The sequence below is a fragment of the Papaver somniferum genome, unplaced genomic scaffold, assembly GCF_003573695.1.
Source record: "Papaver somniferum cultivar HN1 unplaced genomic scaffold, ASM357369v1 unplaced-scaffold_16, whole genome shotgun sequence".
Taxonomy (NCBI): Eukaryota; Viridiplantae; Streptophyta; class Magnoliopsida; order Ranunculales; family Papaveraceae; genus Papaver; species Papaver somniferum.
The window spans coordinates 2,522,646-2,533,547 of NW_020625486.1; positions in this window are offsets into that span (position 1 = coordinate 2,522,646).

Below are 10,902 nucleotides of genomic sequence, written 5' to 3' on the forward strand. Positions count from 1 at the left end.
TTGGGAGGCACACAGTTCCAATCCTAGATTGGGAATTTTCAGAAAAGTTGGTTTAAAATTTTTGTTGCAAATCAAATCTAGGTTGGGTGGAATAATCTCGATTTGAGATTTAGGTAAGAAAGTGGGTACATCTAAATTATTTTCATGGGTACGATCAATAGTACCAACACATACTTTTCCTAAATCAGAAACAGGTAAAACATGCTCACATTCATCGAACAAAACATCAAGACCTAAATCAGTATCATGATTGTTCGAAGTACTCAAATCATCACCGGAAGAAATAACATTTTGTGACTTAGGCAAGGAATCAGACACATCAAATTCGTCCTCATGCATAATAAAATTAGTGTCTACAGAAGATTCAACTATTCCTATGTCATGCTCATCTTCAATGAACAATTGTACAAGCCCCAAATCAATCTCAAAATCATATGAGTTGCAATGATTATTAGAATTAGAAGAAACAACATTCATGAAGGTCGAGGGCGAGAAGCCATATGTTATTGAACCAAAAGGTTCCATAATGTTTTCATGTTCTTCTAACATAACATCATCATCATAATCATCATCATGGTAACATGCATATTGGTCCCTATTAGCAATTGTGGTATCCTTAGTCGACTCATGTTCCTCTAGGTTAGGATCATATTCAACATCATTTACATGAATGGGACTAGACACTTCATTAGGAACAACACACATTTCATCATGAATTTTTTCATTTTGTTTAATAAGCAACATCCGATCTAAACATGCCTGCATTCGCAATTCCAATCTAGCATTATTTTGATCAATGAGTCTGAGATTTTCCATGATAGATTCGTACTTCATAGGGGAACAAAATTCTTCATGTTATAATTGTGGTGATGGGTACATGTGTGCATGGTCATTTGGGTTTATAAAAGATTGATCGCAACCCTCAAAGGATTGATTATGGTCCCAATGACTACCAGCCTCACAATTTGTGGGCATTTCATAATTTGGATTTTCATGGGACTCTCTAAATTGTCTAAAATCATGCAACATATAACAGTTCTCAACAGGATGGTCTAAACCACCACATAAGGTACATGCATAGATTTCAGGTTGTGTTGGTTGATACATGTGTGAATAGTTATCAGGGTATATGTATTGAGGCTCCAGACTATGAAAATGTCCATAACAATCCCTATAACTATTGACATCATGGTCTATGGAGGGCTCATAATGTGGCACATGCCCATAAGCAAGTTCTCTAAGAGTTTTATTTCCATCCCCAGGAGCAGACCAAAATCCAGACATGTTATGTTTATCAAGCAATTACACAATTAAAAAGAGAATAAGGCCCACAATTTTCAGTAATGGGTTTCAAAATTTTGGTTTTAGACTTTAAGGATAAAGCCTATTTGGGAATTTGGTTTAAATGGGAGCAATTTTTGGTTTTTTAAAATTTGGGAGCAAGTTTGGTTTTAATGGGTTAAAGAAGAAAAAATTTGGTTGTTAAAATGGGAGCAAGTAAAATTTGGTTTTTGAATGGGAGAAAAGTAATTTTTTTTTTTTTAAAAGAAAATAAAATTTGGTTTTTGAATGGGAGCAAGCCCACTGTTGGTTTTGTGTTTGCTTTGGCTCAGCTGGTTTGAAAACGTTTGGTGAAACTGAGTCCAAAATCTCGGCCTAGAATTTGGGTACTCGGCCCACTAACGAGTTAACCTAGCGTGATTGGTTACAAGCTCAGATGGGTTTAAAAACCCAGAATACAAGATACAAGTCCAATTTAAACAAGCCCACAAAAATTAAATACACAAGCCCATAATCAATGTAAACAAACAAGCCCACAAATAAATTATTACAAACCCAACAGAAAATAAGAGAAGCCCAAAAATTGGCTTTAATATTACAAGCCCACAATTAAAAATTGGAAGCCCACAATTCGGGTTCTCTTAAATGGGTTACCTTTTAAGCACAGCCCAGCTGCTCTGATATTGTTGCAAAAACCCAGTTGGGCTTTGGTTCTTTTCCTTGGTGGCGTCCCAGCAGAGGAAAAACTGGTTCAGAACAGCAGGACCAACAACAAATGAAGTGAAGCAGATGCAGATGCAAATGCTATGCAGTGAAATGCAAAAATAGCTAATAAAACTACAAGAAAAACACAGCACCAATCCCCGGCAGCGGCGCCAAAAACTTGGTGGACCCGGGAAAGCGTATAAAATTGAAGTGAAATGAAAACGGGCCTACAGTAATACCGCAAGTGCACGGTCGTCGGTTGTAGCTCGTGCAAGTACGGGTCGATCCACAGAGACTGGGGGTGTTTTGTAGTGTTTAGATATTCTGGGTTCTAGTTGGCTATTGGGCTTTAGGTATCAAAGGGTTGTGGTACCAATGGGTTATGAATACCCTTTGGAACTGTTGGGCTTTGAATACCCTTTGAGTAAATTGGGCTTAATGGGTTTGTTGTAATGATGAAGTGCTTTAGGCCTTGGGCCTTTGAATGATTTGGGCCTTAGCTGGAGCTAGGCTTTTTAGCTAGGCCTTTGGACTTAGCTGTGAACTGAACTGGAGTGAGCTGGGCCTTGAGCCTTTTGCTTGAGTTAGGCTTTGAACCTGGGCTTTTAGCCTTTGGTTCTAAGAATAACTAAGCCTTTTGAGTTAACTGTGGGCTGAACTGGCTTGCGCTGTGAGCCAAACTCAGTTGCAGCAGCAGCAGTGGCTGTAGCACAGGGCAAGAGAAGCAAGCTGGAGCAGCAGCAGGAGAAGTTGAAATAGCAGTGGAAAATAGCAAACAAAATGAAGGACAAGTGAAAGTAAAACAGTGGCAGTGAAGGAATGAGGAAAAGTGACAGTGCAATGAAACTAAACAAGAACAATGGAAGTAAACCAAGGCCTAAGCCAAGGGCAGGGGTGTGAAGAAGACAGTGAAGTAAAAAAAAAGGAAGGAAAAAAAAAAGCAAAGCCAAGGCAATGGCTTTAGGCATTCATCTAGAGTGGGAAGAGAACCAGCTTGCTCACAGTCACTAGTGAGCACTAGTTTCTCCCCACTGCTCAATCAACTCAATGCTCTAAGGCTCTAACCTAGCATTGACACACAACAGTAAACTAATCCTAACATTTGAGAAGCTAACAGTTGACAAAACAAGAGATTCAAAACAGTGACAAAACAGGGGATTATATTAACACTAACAATGACAAAACAATGAGGATTAACAGATACAAAACAACCTTTAAACTACTAAACAGTGAATGAAATTTGCAAGAGAAGAACCCTAAAAATTAACAGTGAAATTAAATTAACCTTGAGAATTAAATTAACCCAATTAGGGGGTATCTCGGCTAACCAAGAACAACTTTTACATCCTACATCACTTCCCTTTTATAGCTTACAACAAAATATAAAACCCTAATTCGAAACCCTAATTTTTGGGGAAAATCAAATTCTCTCACCAATTTCCTGAATTGAGCTCGACCCATGCTTTGGGTATGTCCCCTCTGCTCTTCTGAAGCTTTTCCTGCCCTTAATTTTGTACTTCAACCCTAGCTCGAGTTGTTTCATCAACTCCACACCTAGGTCAGAGAGATGTGGGTTTGAAAAAGCAACTAGGCTAGAGGGTTGGGGTGTCGGTGTTGTCGGGTGGTTGTGGTGGTGGAGTGGTTCGAGGTGGATATGGAAGAGATGGTGGAGGTGATGGAGTTGCATAGCAGCTCTCTGTTGTTTGGGAAGAAGAGAGGAAGAACCCGATGGAGAAGAAGGGTCCGTTTGGTTGGGTAATAGGGTTCGGTGACTAGGGTGTGAAGCAGGGATAGAGAACTTTGATGAACATCGAGTAAAGAGCGTTGGATGATCCCATATAGATTGAATCGAACGGCTACGATGGAGAGGTATGTGGCGACCGTTGGATTATGAGATACAACAAAATTGACGACACCAGATGGAGTTAGGTGTTGTAGTGTTAAGCGGAAATATCGAGGTTTGATGAGCAGGCAAAGAAGCGACCGTAGGATCTAAATGTGATATAATCTGAAGGCTTGGAATTTAGGTACTATGGTGTTTTGCAGGGACTTCAGATTTTGATGAACGATGAAGAAGCGACCATTGGATGATGAGATGGATCCGATCTAACGGCTGAGAATGGAGGCGGGTATGGATATAGAAAATGGGTTTGGGTAAGGGTTTTGGGCCTTGGGTATGCCCAGCCCATATCTTCTTTAAGAACAATTCTTCCTTCTTGAGCCCATTCCTAGCTTTTTGGACGTGCGCTCCATTCTTTGCGTCTTCCTTGCGTAATTTCTTCCGGCTTTTCACTACTTTTCTGCTCTTTTCCGCTCTGCTATTCATCCAAACTTTATTTATTACCTAAAAATGCAAAATTAAGTAAGAAAAATATTTATTCTTGAAAACAATGAAAATACAGAATATGGGATAAAATGTAGAATTACTGCACAAAAGATGAGTTAAATGCCAACAAAAAGGGATAAATATATACATTATTTGGCACTCATCAGACGTACCCCTACCGGGTTAGGGTGGGCTCCTCCCATACAGTAATGCAACAATCAGTTGTTTTCACAGCCTCTTATCCCTCCGCCAATACGGTTTATGGTTACAAGACCGCACCCTAAGTGGTGTTTCTTCGGACCGAGTGCATCATAGTCAAGACTTGTCAAGAATGGCCATCTATGCTCCAGACGCCCTAAGCACTCTTGACTCAACCTTGTACCTCGGCGCCTTGATCGAGTTCTTCACTCCTTAGGAGAGACCTTGTCACCTTAATCTTTCGATTTAGGCGTCTCTCCTGGATGGGTTTTTATTTCACCCCAAATCTCCATGACTCAAGCTCCAGGGTAGGTGTAGGTTTCACTTGATCCATGCTTCACTAGCTTCCGAATTATGACGTGCGTTAGGTCTTATTCTTGCCTCTTGATTTATGCGAACTAGGGTGCAAGCCACAATCAGATAGCTAGGCTCCTTGATTGGAGTCTTTATTTCTGATGCCTTATGTCAAGGTCTTATTATAAGATCTTATTTCATAAAAATATTTCCTTAATAGCATTATTATTTTCGAATAATATAACTCCGATATCATCTTTTATCTTTTAACTGATAGTTGAATCATGGAAAACTGTTACATCTGAGATGAAGTGCTCGTTTCTTTCACCTTCTGTGCCTTTTTGAGTTCATTTATGTCATCGAACATAGCGATGCGTATTTGTTCTATTTCTTCTGCAGTGCAAGAATTGCCGCATAGACCATATCTTTTCAAGTACATCTTGTTCCACAATTCACCGGATGATTTCCCCTCTTCATCTATCAACACATACATTCCATGGTCAGCGACTCTCTTGATCTTATATGGACCTTCCCACATGTTATCCATGTTCCCTTTGCCATTCCTTAGGTATTTAGGTTTCTGCCTCAATACTAGATCTCCTTCTTGGAATTCATATCTTTGCTCTTGTGCGATAGTTATCACATTCCCTTTGTTTATGGCATCTACCATCAACCTTTCACTTCACTGACTATCTTTTATCCGCTGCTTCCAGTTTCTTCGCTTGCTTGAGCTTTCTTTGCATTTTTCGATATCAATCTCATGACATGCCTTTCCTTTGTTAGGATCTCCTCTTATTACTCCTACACCTTAAGGAAGGGTAAATTTAATGCACTGGTGAAAATTTGAAGCCACCCCTAGAATACCATGCAACCACGGTCTTCCAATCAAAGCATTGTAGGGTGATTCTGCGTCCACAACACAAATCACTATTTCAGATGATATATTTTTTTAAAGGAATTCACATAGTTATCTCGTCCTTTGGTTTATTGACCGTTCCATTAAAACCATAAATCTTATAAGTAGAAGGAATTAGCTCATCATCTCGACCACCCATAGTTTTGTATGTATGGTAAAGAATTTTCATGCAATTCCTCTTCATCTTCATCAGTTTTTGCCTTTGGATTAATTTCCAATTTTACCACTAAAGAATTTTCATGCAATTCTCCACCTCCAGGTACCTTCTCTGTATTGAAGGTTGCTTCTGCCAATCCTTTAGGGGCGATACCCAGGCCCGGTTCTGAAGGGGGGCATGTTGGGCTCTAGCACAAGACGGGAAATTTCACAGGACGTGAAATTTTGAATTATGGTGGGTAAATTTTTGGTGGGCTTTATTTACCTAATATCCAACGAACCCAATTCTTCATTATATTCCATAGTTAACGCCTCTGCTTTCAACTATCAAGTACCAAGCCAGTATGCAAGAAGAAAACCCTAGCCGACAAAAAAGAAACCCACGCCGAGAAGGAATAAATTCATTCCATTCATAGGTACACAGGTAGATCCGTAGTTGTACGTAATAATCTCTTATGATATTATATACTTAGTTAATAGTTATAATCACTTGCAGACTTGTTGCGATTTTGGGTACATGGTTAATTGATTAACTTGTTGATATCTTACCGGATGCTTTTGATATTTTAGTTTGATTAACTGATTTTTCTTTTTTCTTTTTTTGGATATCTCATTGGATGCTTTGTGATATGATATTTTGTAATCTTATCGTCGATTTTGTATTGACCGTAAAATTGCTTCTTCAATTGATTAGTATCCTATTAGTTTGTCCTCCATCAATCTAATTGTTTTGTTCCATGTACAAATTTGGTTTATTTATTTACAAAAAGGCGTATAAGACGGTTGTAAAATAGACATGCTAGACATAAATGTAAGGGAAAAAGTGATGTATTTGTACAATTTCTAGTGGAGCTATAGATAATTTTCTTGTTAGAAATGCGCGTAATTTAGTTGGAAGCTCATCGGCTGTAATCAGCCGTAAACGAAGAGGTTTATGATGTAGATCATGAGATTGGTACAGATGAAGATATATCAATGTCATTTTTTTTCTGTTTTGGTTTTCTCTTTTGCGTAAAAAGGCGTCCTGATCTCTTCCGCACATGGTCGTCTAAATGTCAGAGACGGCCCTGCTCTGGTGAGGGTCATAAATGGCATCCATGGATTTGATGGAACGCAGCAATATCGCAACAAAACCAGTACTCCGAACTGTTTGGTTATATTCAGCTTCTCTGATCTGATATCATTAGAGGATGAATTGGATAAAGAGGATTTAGAAAGACATTCAACTTGGAGTCCAAACTCAGACATAGAGGATGAATCATCTATTTTTTCGATGAGGCGCAAATCTCCAAAGAATAGTACTAGTAGTCGTTACAGCTTAGCTGCAAGTAAGCAAATGGTAGGCATCTTTTTGTGTGTGTGGGTTCGAACTGATCTTAACCAACATGTCAGCAATTTAAAAGTCTCGTGTGTTGGAAGAGGCATTATGGGGTATCTTGGAAATAAGGTTAGACAAGATGCTAGTGAAATGAAAGTTTTCGAATTACTGTTTACATTCTAGGTAGACAAGATGCTAATGAAATGAGTGATGAGGTTTAATTTTTGTAGGGTTCGGTTTCAATCAGTATGACATTGCATCGAACAACCTTTTGCCTTGTGTGCACCCATTTAACTTCAGGCGAGAAAGGTGATGAGGTTCGGAGAAATTCCGATGTCACTGAGATATTGAAGAAAACGAAGTTCTCTCAATCTCAGAGATTTTCCGGACAACCATTCACACCTTCCCCTGTTAGAATTTTAGAACATGAGTAAGTGTGCCTATGCAAATTTTGTCCATTTTGTGGAGGAAAATAACAATAGTAAAATGATTTTTTGATTTTTAAGACCAAAAAGGTTATTTTTTGATTTATAGAAATAAAATAATAACTCTAGAAATTAGTTTGGTAATACAATAGTAAAATGATTTTTAAGACCAAAAAGGTCAACCTTCGTGAAGTAAAAGCATTTTCCGTTCTGATATCAACACTCTTAATCTTCCACGCCTCTTTGTGTTTTTTTTCTTAGCTTTGAGTTCCTCGATTAGACTTGCTCTTACTACGATGTTCCTTAAGTTCATAACACAGTGCACCCACACAGTCACATTCGTTCTAACTGATTAAGAATACAGTAATCAACCAGAAATGGGAAGATCGACTCTCACACTTAAAGTCATAAAATACAATAATCGATCAGAAGCGAAAAAAAATTACTCTCATATTTGAAGTCAGTAATTTGAAAGTACATTAATTCTTCTTCCGTTAAAAACGTCTGAACCAGTACTCCGAACTGTTTGGTTATATTCAGCTTTTTATACCTTTAGCAGTATAAGATTAGTTCCATCTTTGATCAATAATTTGCTATACAGTTCTTCCTGTAATCTATGTTCCTTTTTGACATTCTTGATTCTTACTGCAAACTGGGTACAATTATCATTTTACAAGCACTTAACACTTGGTTCATGTTTCTGCTGGAAATAGTTGCGGCATCTATATGCCTCTTACTGGACGCATATCACTTAAGGGCCTGGATTATATCATATGTCCAGTGTCTTAGCCGATTATGACTCCTTTGGGTCTCACTCGTCTAATCTTCTCGTTGTTCTGAGATTAATGAGATAACAAACGAGTAATGTTCATTCTCAAATATGACTCAGGGAGCTCAGTATCTAAGTCTTGAAAACGTTGATCAAACTGCACAAAATCAATATGCACGGTTCAAATTCTCGAACACTCATAGGACTTCAAGAGAAACTGAGTTAAGTACCCAAGCCGATATTAATAAAATTATACACCCCATCGGCCCATCATCATAACTTGGCACGAGCCCATTACTCAATTCTAAAAATAGCTACCTGCAATTTTCGTGTTTTAGACGCTGAGCCGTGGTTTCGTTGGCAAAAAAAAAAAAAAAAGAAAAGACAAAATATACTTCTTTCTCTGCGCCATTCCCAACAGACCCAAGCTTGACTTGTGTTTATATGCCGCATGAAAAGGTAGTTGTTGGACTGAATGGAAGAACCCAACCAACTGGCTCTTGAAATATCGCAATTTGACTTCGAGAATTCTCATTATAGGCGCATAGATTCTTATTTTGAAATACCAGTTCTTTTCTCCCTCCTACCAGTCAATTTGAAGAACAGATAAACACACCACCATTTTATATGCTGTCGAATGTCCCAGAAAGGGCGTTGTAAGGTCATCTCTAGGGAAAAAAACGTAAAAACAAATGATTTATAAGTTAAATTGGACGGCAGGCATGGCTGAATATTAGTTTTAATTAATTGCATGAAAATTGAGAAAGATAGCTTAGTCAAAAGCATACAAAAAGGCAAAGGCTAATCGATTGGTTTTGTTCATTATTTATGGAGAAGCTTACAAAGAAACTAGTACATTTCCATGCACTATAAACCAAAAATCTTCATCTATCAGTCGAACGAATGGATCTATATATGTTTGCGTGCATAGTGCATTGAGGAATGTCTTAACAGTAGCACTCGCAGACATGCTTCCCATCCCTAATCTTGCATTCTCCACCCCTGCATCTTGAAATGCAGTAATCGTTACAGCGCACCATGTCATTTTTGTTGCTCAGATTACATTGACCTATGTGATTTGGTTGACAACATGCTGGTGGCTTTGCAGTTGATGCCATAACGCTGTTAAAATCTGCATAACATATATGTTGCAGACTTGTTAATATTAAACCATTAAGGCATGTCAGGAAATTGATAAAAAGAATTATCTGGAGCAATATGCATAAAAGAATAATTTATGAGTACACTTTCCAGTTAGTAATATTCCGTTAGCTATCAGATTTATTTTTACCTGCGCAGAAAACCATGAACATGACAAGGCAGGCCATAGCTGTTACTTTTCCACTGGCCATTTCAGAAGGCGAAATTAAAATTTGAAGAGTAATCTAAAAAGAATGCTGATTTTATTGGAAGATTGTAGTTTTGGTGTGATGAGATTGATGTTCATGGCTCTCAATTTATAGAGGATCAGGAGATTATAACATGCATGCATCCACTAACTTCTACAAGGATATTTATTTTGTAATCGAAGGAATTAATATGCGATTCATATTTCTTGTCTCTAAAAATATTTCTCATTAAACCATATATTTTTTGCTCTTAATTAAGGATACAAAAATTGATTTAAAGAATAATTTCTTATACCTTCGCAAGATTCAATATTTCTCTTCCATTATTATCCCTCGCGAATACTCTGCTCAAGATATTATTATGGAAGTCTTCCTTATTCTTGCACGAATGTATTATTGAATTGCAATACAGATTCTTTGCCTTTACACCCACCTCATTCAAATATGTATTTCTTCTGGTCTCTACACCTTGGGTGCGAACTTCTGGAGGTGGTGGTGGTAAATTTTGTGGTGGCTGTACCAAAAAGTGATCCAACTTCCCTTGATCTATCATTCGTCGTATAATTTTCTTTATGTCCCTACAATTATTTGTTGTATGGCCATGGAAGTGATGATAATCACAGTATTCTCTACTTCTCCTCCCTGGTGGTGGCTCATTTTCCGCATTTGGTGGTGCTTGTATTTCTTCCATCAAAATTATAGCTACCCAGATTTTTTCTACCGTAGCATTCAGATGCGGCATCTTTATGGGCTCCCACTGCAATAAATATCGCACATAAGCCTTAATATGATGTATCGCACATGATGTTCCATCAAATATGTTGGTAAATGCTGGTAAATTGCACTTAGGAGGTATTCCTGTCATCTGTATTTGCCTTGCAAATGGTGTCTTCCCTGCTTCTTCAATTTCCCCATCTAATTGTCGTATGCCACCCTCTCTTCTTGTTGTCATTAATTCTCTCACTTCTTCTAACTCCCTTAAAATTTGTTCATTCACCCCTGGTTTTGTTGCATTGGCCTTTTCAGTCTTGCCATCATTACTCTATTGTCATGCCTATTTTGACGTATATCTTCTTGTATCTCTCTTTCTTCTTCGGCATTTCTTAAGCCTCTCCGTCTTTTTACTTCATTCTCATCTATTTGATCTTGTTGATCCCTTAGAATC